Here is a 10,334-nt window from a genome sequence, read left to right on the forward strand (position 1 = left end):
ACAACCCAAGTCTGTTCTCTCGTGCAGACATTACTCTGCCCCTGGCAATCTTGTTTAAAATACTAATTTGCTTAGCATAGACTGTGGGAAGATAAACTGGACTGGCCCTCAATGGCACCAATGTTAAGTATCTTTACAACATTGTCAGATATTTTTCTACTGACTTTTGCTTACCATCTAAATAAATTTCCCTTGGTTCCCATTATTCTCACTGAGTCCCCAGAATGCAATAAGAATTTCTCTTCCTTGTACATTTAAAGCCTTTAATTACTCCCCCAGACATCCCTTCCCAGTTTGGCAGTGCAAAAACAGGCTTTGGGGAAAGATTTTCTAGAATTAAACAAATGGATTACATCAGTGTTTTCCTGTTCTTTCAAGAATTAGGGCAAAATTATGTCTTTGTCATGTTAGTCCATGTGAGCTTGGGCCAAAAAGGAGGTTGGCAATTATTCCTCGGGGAGAATGTTAAGTGGTCCTTCATCATCCATCATAGCTGCTGATGATAATTCTGGGGAAAACAAAAATGAAATCTTTTTGGCTCCTAGGATAAGACCATCATTTCCTTTCAGACACTGTTCTCATTTGGCCGTTTCCGTATTCACGCTGCTAGTGGAGAGCAGCTAAATGCGTCCTTGTCCATTTTCTCCCTAATCTCTCCAATTCCCAAAGTCCTTATTCCTATTTTGTTTTTAAACACAACCCAACCTTTGGTTAGTAATCACCTTATCCAAATCTGTCCTAAATTTGCGTTTCTCAAATCACACACAAAAGTGATTTTCTTAAAAATGCATAAGCATAATTTTGGCTTCCTCTTTATTTCTTCACTTCTTAATAATAAGGCTATTATGCATTCTCCAGTTTCTAATGCAGCCACAACTGGAGGGAAGTCAGATTTTTGAACCCTATTCTAAATGAGTGGCACATTGTAAATCAAATACGAAGTCGACATGAACTTGGTCTGACAGATGAGGGATAACATGCAAAACTCTGGTTTCTTGTTTTTTTTATCATTTCCTCTCAAGTCCTCATATTTTCTTCTCACTATCTTTCTTCTCAAACTTTTCACCTCACCTTGGATGCACTTTTTTGTCCAAATTTGAGAGAGAAATAAGGATGCATATTATACATGGGTATAATGATTATGTACCATGGGTATAATAATCCCCCGTATAATTCACACAAAACCATAGGTAAGTGTTATACACCGCAAAATATGGTATTTCTTTCTTTCACTCATTCAACATGTGTTTATTAACTCAGCATTGTTTCAAGCGTAGAGGGATATAGCAATGAACAAGCCACAGGAGATCCTGCCCTTGTGAAGTTTATGGTCAGCAATAGGAGACAGAAAATATAAAGAAAAAATAAACAAGTGAATGGATGATGTAATTCTACTAATACTAAATGCTAAGGAGAAAAAGAGCAGAGTGCAATGATACTGATACAGTGGCACTGTTTTTAGACACTTATATCAGAATGAATGCAACCTAGAGGTGCAAATACGAGAAAAGAGGGATAAAGACTGCCAAGTCCAAAGGCCCTGAGGTCAGAATAAGAATAAAAAGTTCATGGGGGCAGAAAGGGGGTCTGTGGGGCTGGGAGACACTATGTAAGAGTCAGAAAGGTCATGGTGGGGAATGTTTTTCATAAGGAAGACTTTTATTTTATTTTAAATAGCACTGGGAACCCTTAGAGTGTTTTGAGTAAGGAAATGATGTGTTCCTTCCAGGAGGATTCCAGAGGCGCCATGAGAGTAGAGAAGAGGAAACCATCACTTCTCCACAACCTGGAACAAAAGAGGAACTAGAAGTAAGAGAGTTCTCTAAGCTCTGTGTAGGAGTAACACAGGGGAAAAGCCTCGGACTTTGGCAGCTTTGAGCCAAGATTTGGCTTATCGAGTAAACATTTGGACAGAACTGGAAGAATACCTAAATCTTGCTGGTAAAGTACCACTCAGAGCCCGTCACACAACCAGTCTGCTTCAGCAGAACAGGGACCTAAAGGCCGTGGACAGGCCACTTCTGACCTGCGCAGGGACACACTCCTCCAGCAGCAGGAGGCCCAGGGAGTCGCCCTGACGTGACTTGCTTGTGCGTCTTACCTGTTGGCCTTCGGTTTGCATTTGTTTTTTTTTTTTTAATGTAACCTCTCTGGTGTTTGCATTCGTTGCTGGCAGGCCAGTAAATTGGTACAATTTGGCTATTAGCATCAAGAAAGATAACAACGTGCATTTGTTTTGACCCAACGATTATACATCTATGAATTTATCTTAAGGAAATGAGCAGAGATGCTGAGATGAGATAAACAAATGAAGAGAGCATAAATACCCACAATAATACATTGGTTCGACACATGAGGACACTCTTACAGTCATTCTATAAAATATTTCAAGACAGAAAAAGATTCTACAACATAATTTTAAGTAAAAATTGAGGCTAAAAATACTATGTGCAACGTGAGCCTGATTTTTTAAGTAGCTACATTTATATGTACATATTGTATTTACATTACATATTTTAATATATTTGTTTAAATTTTTTATTGTCATTCAAGTACAGTTGTCTACATTCCCCCCCCCCCCCCCACAACTCCCCACTGCCCCACCCACCCCCACCTCCCACTCTGGTTTTGTCTATGTGTCCTTTATATATGTTCTTTGATTATCCTTCTCCTCTTCCCCCCTTGTTACCCCCTCCCCTCATACTTTAATATATTAAAGCATTACCAATAGAGGTTCTCTCTCAATTGAGTTTAAACTGTCCATTGTTCTTTCTTTTTGATTCTCTACTTCCTAAAGTTTTCATAGTGAACAAAATTGAGTTTTGTGATTTAAACCAACTCTATCAAAATGTACTTTCTTTGAAAGTACCTTTCTTGAAAGCTTTGTGTCTAAAGTGCTTGCTGGTGGCTTCCTTAGGGCAAGCCTTCTAGCATGACCAGTGTGGGGAGCCACAGGAAGAACAGTAGGAGACCCAAGGGTCCTCCAATGGCCATTTGTCACAAGATCACACATACGAATCTTCCCATAGTCCCCATAACTAAGAACAGATAAGAAAACAAAAACAGGCTGTGACCCTCTCCTACTTTGTAATGCCAAATATTCTATGTATTTCCATATATTTTCTTATTTTTAGACTTAAGTTTTGAAAAGCCTGTGCCTTTGGTAGTGATAGTCTCCTCTTCCGAAGAGAATTATGCTCCTCAGAACAGACAAAGTCTATTTTGTTCCCCCATATCTTCAGGACCTGAACAGTGCCTGGCAAATAAACTAAGCATTTGCTGAATAAATTAAGGCTGAATAAGTTCAAGCCCTAAATAATGGGGACTCAGAGACAAACATGCCATGAAGTCCTCGATAAATATGAGTTCATTCGGGTCAGTGACCAGTAAAAATGAAAATAAAGTGTTTAGGAAGACTGAATTAAACTTCTTGCAAAGGTATACCATTTTACAGATGTAGCTGGAAAATGTCTTTTAGGTTCAACAGTATTTTAGGAGCTACTAATTCCTTATATGAGTGCCTTTCAGCAGTGGTTTCTTTTCCACAGCAAGCAAGAAGATTAAGGTCTATGGAGAAAACTGATACCCACAGACCAGCTCTGTTGCTGGCGTATCTGTGAAGACATAGAATGAAACGTTGTGGGGGAACCTCATGGAGAAGAAAGGAAAGTACAGGAAGTGAGACTAAGCAAATCGCAACCATTCTATAATTATGTCTTTTATGCTGTCCAGACTGAAAAATTATAAGTGCAGGGGCCATGCCACAAAACCCCATTCTACTTTATACAATCCAAATAAGTTTATAGGAGTTTGAAAATGTTCATATCTCTCGATGCAGTGGTTCCATTTCGTGAATACAAACTAAGGGCAAATAATAAATGCAGACAAAGGTTTGTGTACAAACAAGGTCGAACCACAGATTTGAAGAACAAATTCCATTTTGTACATGAGTCATTGGCAGATAGAGCTGAAAGAGAGCTTAGCCATATTAGTCACAGATCTCCAGAGAATGGGAGAGGGAAGAGCAAGGGAGGAATTTAAGTAATTGGCTTACTGCAGCTGAGAAGAGTGGCAAGTCTGAAATCTTCAGGGTAAACTGGCAGGCTGGAGATCCAGGGAAGAGTTGATACTGCAGTTCAAGTCCAAAGCCTGAATTATCTCTTCCTCAGGGGAGTCCAGTCTTCTTCTATGAAAGCCTTTAACTGAGTGGATGAAGCCCATCCACATTATGGAAAGTTGTCTGCTTTATCCAGAGTCTACTAATTTAACTGATAATCTTGCATACAATTACCTCCAAAGCAACATCCACTTGCATTTAACCTAATAATATCTTGGGGACCCTGGCCCAGCCAATTTAGCACATAAAATTACTCATCACATTAGCTCCTATGAACATTTTTAAGGATGGGCAGAGAAGTGAACTTTTTGACAAATAGACCATTGAAATGTTTTCTTAGTATTTATACAAAGTATTTTCTTAAAATCTGCAAAATGCTCTTGAGAGCTGTATCTAGAGCTAATACCTTCTATTCTTCTATTGTAACTCTAAGTAAAGCATGTCTAGTTCCAAAAGGATGTAACTCACTTTTCAGAAACATCATGGTCTCAGTGCACCCCAGCAGCTCCTGGCACCGTGTCCCCCCGCCCCCCTCCATGCAGGCAGGCCGTGCCGCTCCCTCACTTAGCCTGAGCTCTGTCCTCAGTGAGCTCAATCAGAGAGGTGTCATCTTGCCTCACTAATCTTCTCCAATTTTTATTTTCGCTTTGGGTGAAATAACAGAATTGACTAATAATTTCTAATGTCATGCGAGTGCTAGCTACACTAAGCATGTAAGGATTCAGAGGGGAGAAAAGGCAGGGAAGGCTCTTCCTGCACAGGTGAGATTTGGAGGAAGAGTATGGTGTGCATAGTCAGAGAGGAGGGTGGAGTATTGGGATGAAGAAAACAGAGCATGAAATGAAAGAAGGGAAAATGCACAAGCTGTGCTCAGTAGGCTGTGCTCCGCAGGTTGTGCAGAAAGTTGCTCAGAGAAGCTACGGGAGAGGTACCTGCAGAAGTACACCGTGAACCTAAAGACAGTATGAATAGTTTGCACTTTAAATGATCAGGGGTATTATTCACAGTTTTGAATTGGGGAGTAACATGGTTAAAAGTGCTATTTTGTGAAGGGGGAAAAAGTTACCCTGGCCACACTAATATATTCTCTTTGAATTAATGAACTTGATCTTTTTTTCTTAACTCTCCCATTCTCCTTTTTGTGGAATCACAGACAGACTAAGCCAATTTCATCTACAAATTATACAATACTAAGCTGCAGATCCACGTACTACCAAAAAATAATTTGGAAGTAATTTTGTCATGAAAATTATTTCAGTGCAGTTGTCAAAACTAATACCTGTTATTACAGTCATACACTATTACTTGTCAGAAGAAAAATTTAAACAGGAAAACGTGGGCTGCTGGGAACCCCATTAAAATGAACTATAAAATCTGGAGTGAAGGGGAGAGCAGATTTCAAAGTTAAGACAGAAGAGACACAGGTTGTACCCAGATGTCAAATTAAATGTTTCAGGGAGGAAGTAAGAGTTGTTGGCTTGCAGTTTGTCTCAAGCAGTAAAGAACTGAGTGTTTCAGTGTATCTGATTGTGTAACTGGTTTTTTGGAAAAGAGAGAGTGCGGTTGTGGGACATAACAGGGGTTACCTGTCTCTGCTTCTATCCACCTTGGTGACTACAAAAGTGTCCTCATAGGCCCTAGTATCTTCACCTGTAAAGAGACAGACCATGTCATAAAATTCATATGTGTAGCGTATTGGGTAAAGGTGCCTAACACATTACCCCACAAGTAACAGGCCTCATCTCTAACCAGGCCATTATCATCTCTACTTGTAAAGGTGTGCACACCACCAATACCACCCACCTCCCAGCGTTGCTGTGAAGAAGAGAGGGGACTAAACCACACTAAGTAACATCCATTCGGTTCTAATGACTTATAAGCAGAAGGCTCAGATCTCAGAAACTGAGCTTAGTGGGCTGGGGAAAGAAAAACCAATCAAGAAGGAATGTCATCCGAAAAGCAAGGGTGTATTCAGTCCTTGCTCAGGCTCTAGCTAAATAATCAGTCCAGGTGAGAATATCTGGAACAGCCAGCATGAGGGGGTGAGACTTTCAACCAGTAAAGGACACCCCTCTCTAGAAAAGGTCAGAGCAGAAGCCATAAACAATTGGAAAATGTACTTGGAGACACTACAGTTTAAGGAAAATGATCTACTTAAATGTTATGAATACTTAAGAATTAATTTATAATTCTTTCCTTAACACGAAGTACAAAGACGATTCCATTTCATGATGAATAGGAATAAATATGCAGGACCTGGCAAAGGTAAGGCCTGCTTGAATGTGGCTGGTAGGGTAATAATATGGGTGTAATAATTTAGTTTTAATTTGAACATTTCACCGAAAATGTCATATGGTATATTTGAGTGTGATATTGTTATGTTATAGAATTACATGCTTATGATTTTATAATAAAAGATTTTGTAATAAAAAAGGGACATTGTGTCAGATACTGTATTTTACTGTTCCACAGAGAACTTAACTATTATGATGTCTCATCTAGAACACATTGTCAATTCCCTTTACAAAGCTTTGTAATGAAGTCTATACTCATGACCATTTGCTTGAATGTTACCAAAAATCTACTTTGTTCCAAATCCATACAGTCCTTTACTCTTTGATGAGTAAGAAAAACTAACAAACAAAATGAAACAAATGTCTGACAATTGAGAAGGCTGGTGAATTTCAAAGCATAAAAATAAAGGCTCTATTTATAGACCTTAAGTTCTAGATTTTCACGGTCTGAGAGGAATTTGAATGTAACAACTTCTTTTCTATAGATGAGGCCATTCGGAGTGACTATATATATTTCCATTAATAATATCAAAAGCACATAGGATTTTTTTTGATTCCTCAGTATTCAACAAAATGTTTCACAAAGTATTTGTTGACTTTCACATTTGCGCTACTGATAAAAGTTCAGCCTGTTTTGTCTTTGGAACTAAAAGTTCTACACTCAAAAATCTTACTATTATTTCCTTTTAGATTTTTCAGCACTTTTGTATCTTTTATTTCACCATCTAACACTTACTTGTTGCTCTTTTTTTAGTGATAACAAATTCTAAAACTAATTAAAGAGTTAGTATAGTTCGGACCATAGTGTAGATGGACCAAGAACAAATCATCTTTGGAAGAACAAATCCTCAAACAAAACTTCGAGTCCAAGAAAAACAAAAAATAAAGTGATCAAAGAATTAAACCCAGCTCAGCCAGCATTGATTGAATCTTTATTATGTTTTAAGCACTGAAGGTAAAACAGATATATGGGACTAATTTAGATGTCAGCTGATTTCTCAAAAGAGACCTTACAGGCAAGAAGGGGCTGGAAAGAAGTATTCCAAGTCATGAAATCCAAAGACCTACAACCAAGATTACTCTCTCCAGCAAAGCTTTTATTTAGAATGGAAGGGCAGATAAAGTGCTTCTCAGATAAGATCAAATTCAAGGAGTTCATCATCACCAAGCCCTTATTATATGAAATGTTAAAGGGACTTACCTGAGAAAAAGAAGATAAGAAAGATGAACAGTGAAAGGACAGCAAACTCACAGTTATTAAGAACCACACCTAAAACAAAAGCAAAGTAAGAGGACAGCTAGATCAGGAGCAGAACCATAGAAATGAAGATCACATGGAGTGTTAGCAACAGGGGAGTGGGAGAAGGAGAAGGGGGGATAAGGTACAGAAAATAAGTAGCATAGATGGTAGGTAGAAAATAGATAGGGGAGAGGGCAAGAATAGTATGGGAAATATAGAATCTAAAGAACTTGAGACACGTGGTCATGAACTAAAGGGGGGATGGTGGGGGAGGGGTGTGCAGGGTGGAGGGGAATGAAGGGGGGAAATAGAACAACTGTAATGGTATAATTAATAAAATATATAAAAAACAATTGAATAAGTAAATTTTAAAAAAGAAAAAAGAAAAAAATAATTATGTGGCGAATTGATCAGTTAATTGTATTTTAAAGCAGCAATAATACTTTGGATCTATTATTAAGTACCAAATACTTGAACACATTTAATCTCATGACACCCCTATGAGGTAAGCACTATTATACTTTTTTTTACAAATAAGGAAACAGCCACTGAGTGGTTAAGTGATCCGCCCAAGTTTTGTATGTAGTTTCGGCAGAGCCGACATCTGAACGAGGTGGCGTGGATTCAGGACCTACCTTCTCATGCCACACTGTACTGCCTCTCAATTAACGGTAATTTCTCAATTAACTTTATTTCTTTTTATTAATATATCACCAAAATTAGAAATCAAGGTTGCTGGCTATTTTACATCAGAAAGGTAAATCTATTTTTGACTTTCAAAAGACTCCTCATACAGTGTGGAGATTGTAAGAGCCTTTAAATACAACATTATCAAAACATTATTTTGATTTGATGAAAGTGTGCTTTTAGATGTATTAGCATCTGTGGAAGCACATATGTGCATTCCTGAAAAGCTTGCAATAGACTCCATTGCACACAAAGTTACAGAGCTTATGAGGGAAAAGCAGAACTAAAATGGACCCCTGAAAACCTTTGACACTGTAGCCGGAGAACTAACAACAATAATAAATCTTACTTAAAAACAACTTATCACAATTTTTAAGTTAAAATAATAATAAATAAATACTATTGCAATTTTAGGATGTTATCTTCCAATACAAATGAAGGTAGACTTATGGAAGCGGGTAAAGGAAAGGCTGCTGAACCGTGGAGACAAGCACGTCACCACCAGCAGTGGTAGGTGGATAAGCAGATCCAGGCATTGCACATATGATAGCAAAGGTGTGGATTGCTGTGTTAAGATCATTAGCTTGTCCTTGTTTCTTTTGCCCATGATCAACCTCAAGGGAAGATGGAATGAATGGACACCATACTGCATTCTTCCATAGTTTGCTGAATTCAGTTTTTCTAGTATAATTTGCATCTGGCTATTGTTACAGCACAAAGCATTAAGACACGGGGAATCACATAACAACCTTCTGATCTTTCAAGTCATGTTGACTTCATTTTCCTTTATACCAATCCCCTTTGAACTTATAGAACTTGCATTGTAGTAGAAGAAAATATATTTGAAATGGATTACAATGGAGAGAAACACTGATAGCTTTATTTTGATTAAGAAAACTGATAGAATTATTTCTTAATTTAGATTCCTTCCTTCTTTTTTGTTAAACACACTTAAAAGCTGAAAATGCATACTTTATTTAAAGAAAAATACTTCACTAAATTAATTGCAATTATGGTTAGTAACATATGAGTCATTGCTTAAAAACGACTGCTTTCTGTCCCAAGCAAACGTGTCCAAGAGGTTATTTACACGTTCTTCTGTGTAAGTTCAGCATGAGTGCAAATTTTCTTCTCCTTTTATCTCCATCAACATTAATACAAAATTTAAAATTACATGGGATGAGTACTAGAGCCTTTCATTCCCCATAGTCATATTTTAGGTCTGAGGGACTAACTAAAGCCCAGTTTCGTTTCAAATAACAGAACACAAATAGATAAAAAGCAGCTCTTACCCTAATCATCTTCAGGAGAAAAGGTTTAGTCCAGTTTACAATACATTACTGTTGATAAAACTTACTTATACATCCAGGTCGGGGATGGAAAGCTATGATTTGGATAGTTGATTAAATGTCTCCAAAGCACCATGACCAGGGAAAATGATTTATTTTCTGTAGTGTTGCCCTAATATGGTCCTAATGAGGAAGTGAGCCTTCCTTGTAACTTTGTTCCTTGGGTTGCTAAAGACTTGATTTACTCATCTGGGTAAAAGTCCCTGCTTGTTCACCTCCTTCTCTGAACAAAGACTGATTTTCATAATAAACCAGTTAGTGAACGTTTCCCCTTAGGCACTGGGACTAGCTTCTTGCAGAGAGGTGGGCTGTTCCATCGCTTTTGTCATCTTTCATCACAGAAATGGTTTTCAAAAGGCAATAGAAGCCGTGATAATAATAAGTTGATTTCTGCTTTCATGAAAAGGATGATGGAAATGAAATTTAACAATTGTAGTGGCAAATGTTTGCTGGCACATGAATCTGGATTTATCGTGATTAGAGACACACACATTTTCATGGAATCGTCTAAGTGTAGTCCTTCCTGCTGTGGTATATATACCAGGACCTGAGCACTCGGCATTGTGCTCAGTTTCCCTGTTATAACCGGTAACATCCTACATTTAGACCAAGCTGCCGAATGCAAGCTCCAAGCAGCTTCAGGTTGG

General features: G+C 38.0%; 1 long non-coding RNA gene across 3 annotated transcripts; it reads right to left on the reverse strand.

Annotated features, from left to right (window-relative positions):
- Nucleotides 1-254: 254 nt before the first annotated feature.
- Nucleotides 255-9,778, reverse strand: LOC128626277 (uncharacterized). Of its 3 annotated transcripts, none has more exons than XR_008390198.1 (4): nucleotides 9,696-9,778; nucleotides 5,704-5,767; nucleotides 4,055-4,202; nucleotides 255-508 (listed from the first exon to the last, which is right to left on the reverse strand). It is a non-coding gene; the product is annotated as an uncharacterized LOC128626277 (long non-coding RNA). The 3 variants fall into 3 exon arrangements; XR_008390199.1 differs by having other exon boundaries at nucleotides 9,631-9,755; XR_008390200.1 differs by lacking the exon at nucleotides 255-508 and adding an exon at nucleotides 1,490-1,786.
- Between the last annotated feature and the right edge of the window lie 556 nt (nucleotides 9,779-10,334).

This window comes from Artibeus jamaicensis, unplaced genomic scaffold (assembly GCF_021234435.1).
Source record: "Artibeus jamaicensis isolate MK-2021 breed Jamaican fruit bat unplaced genomic scaffold, CSHL_Jam_final scaffold_474, whole genome shotgun sequence".
In the NCBI taxonomy this organism is placed as follows: domain Eukaryota; kingdom Metazoa; phylum Chordata; class Mammalia; order Chiroptera; family Phyllostomidae; genus Artibeus; species Artibeus jamaicensis.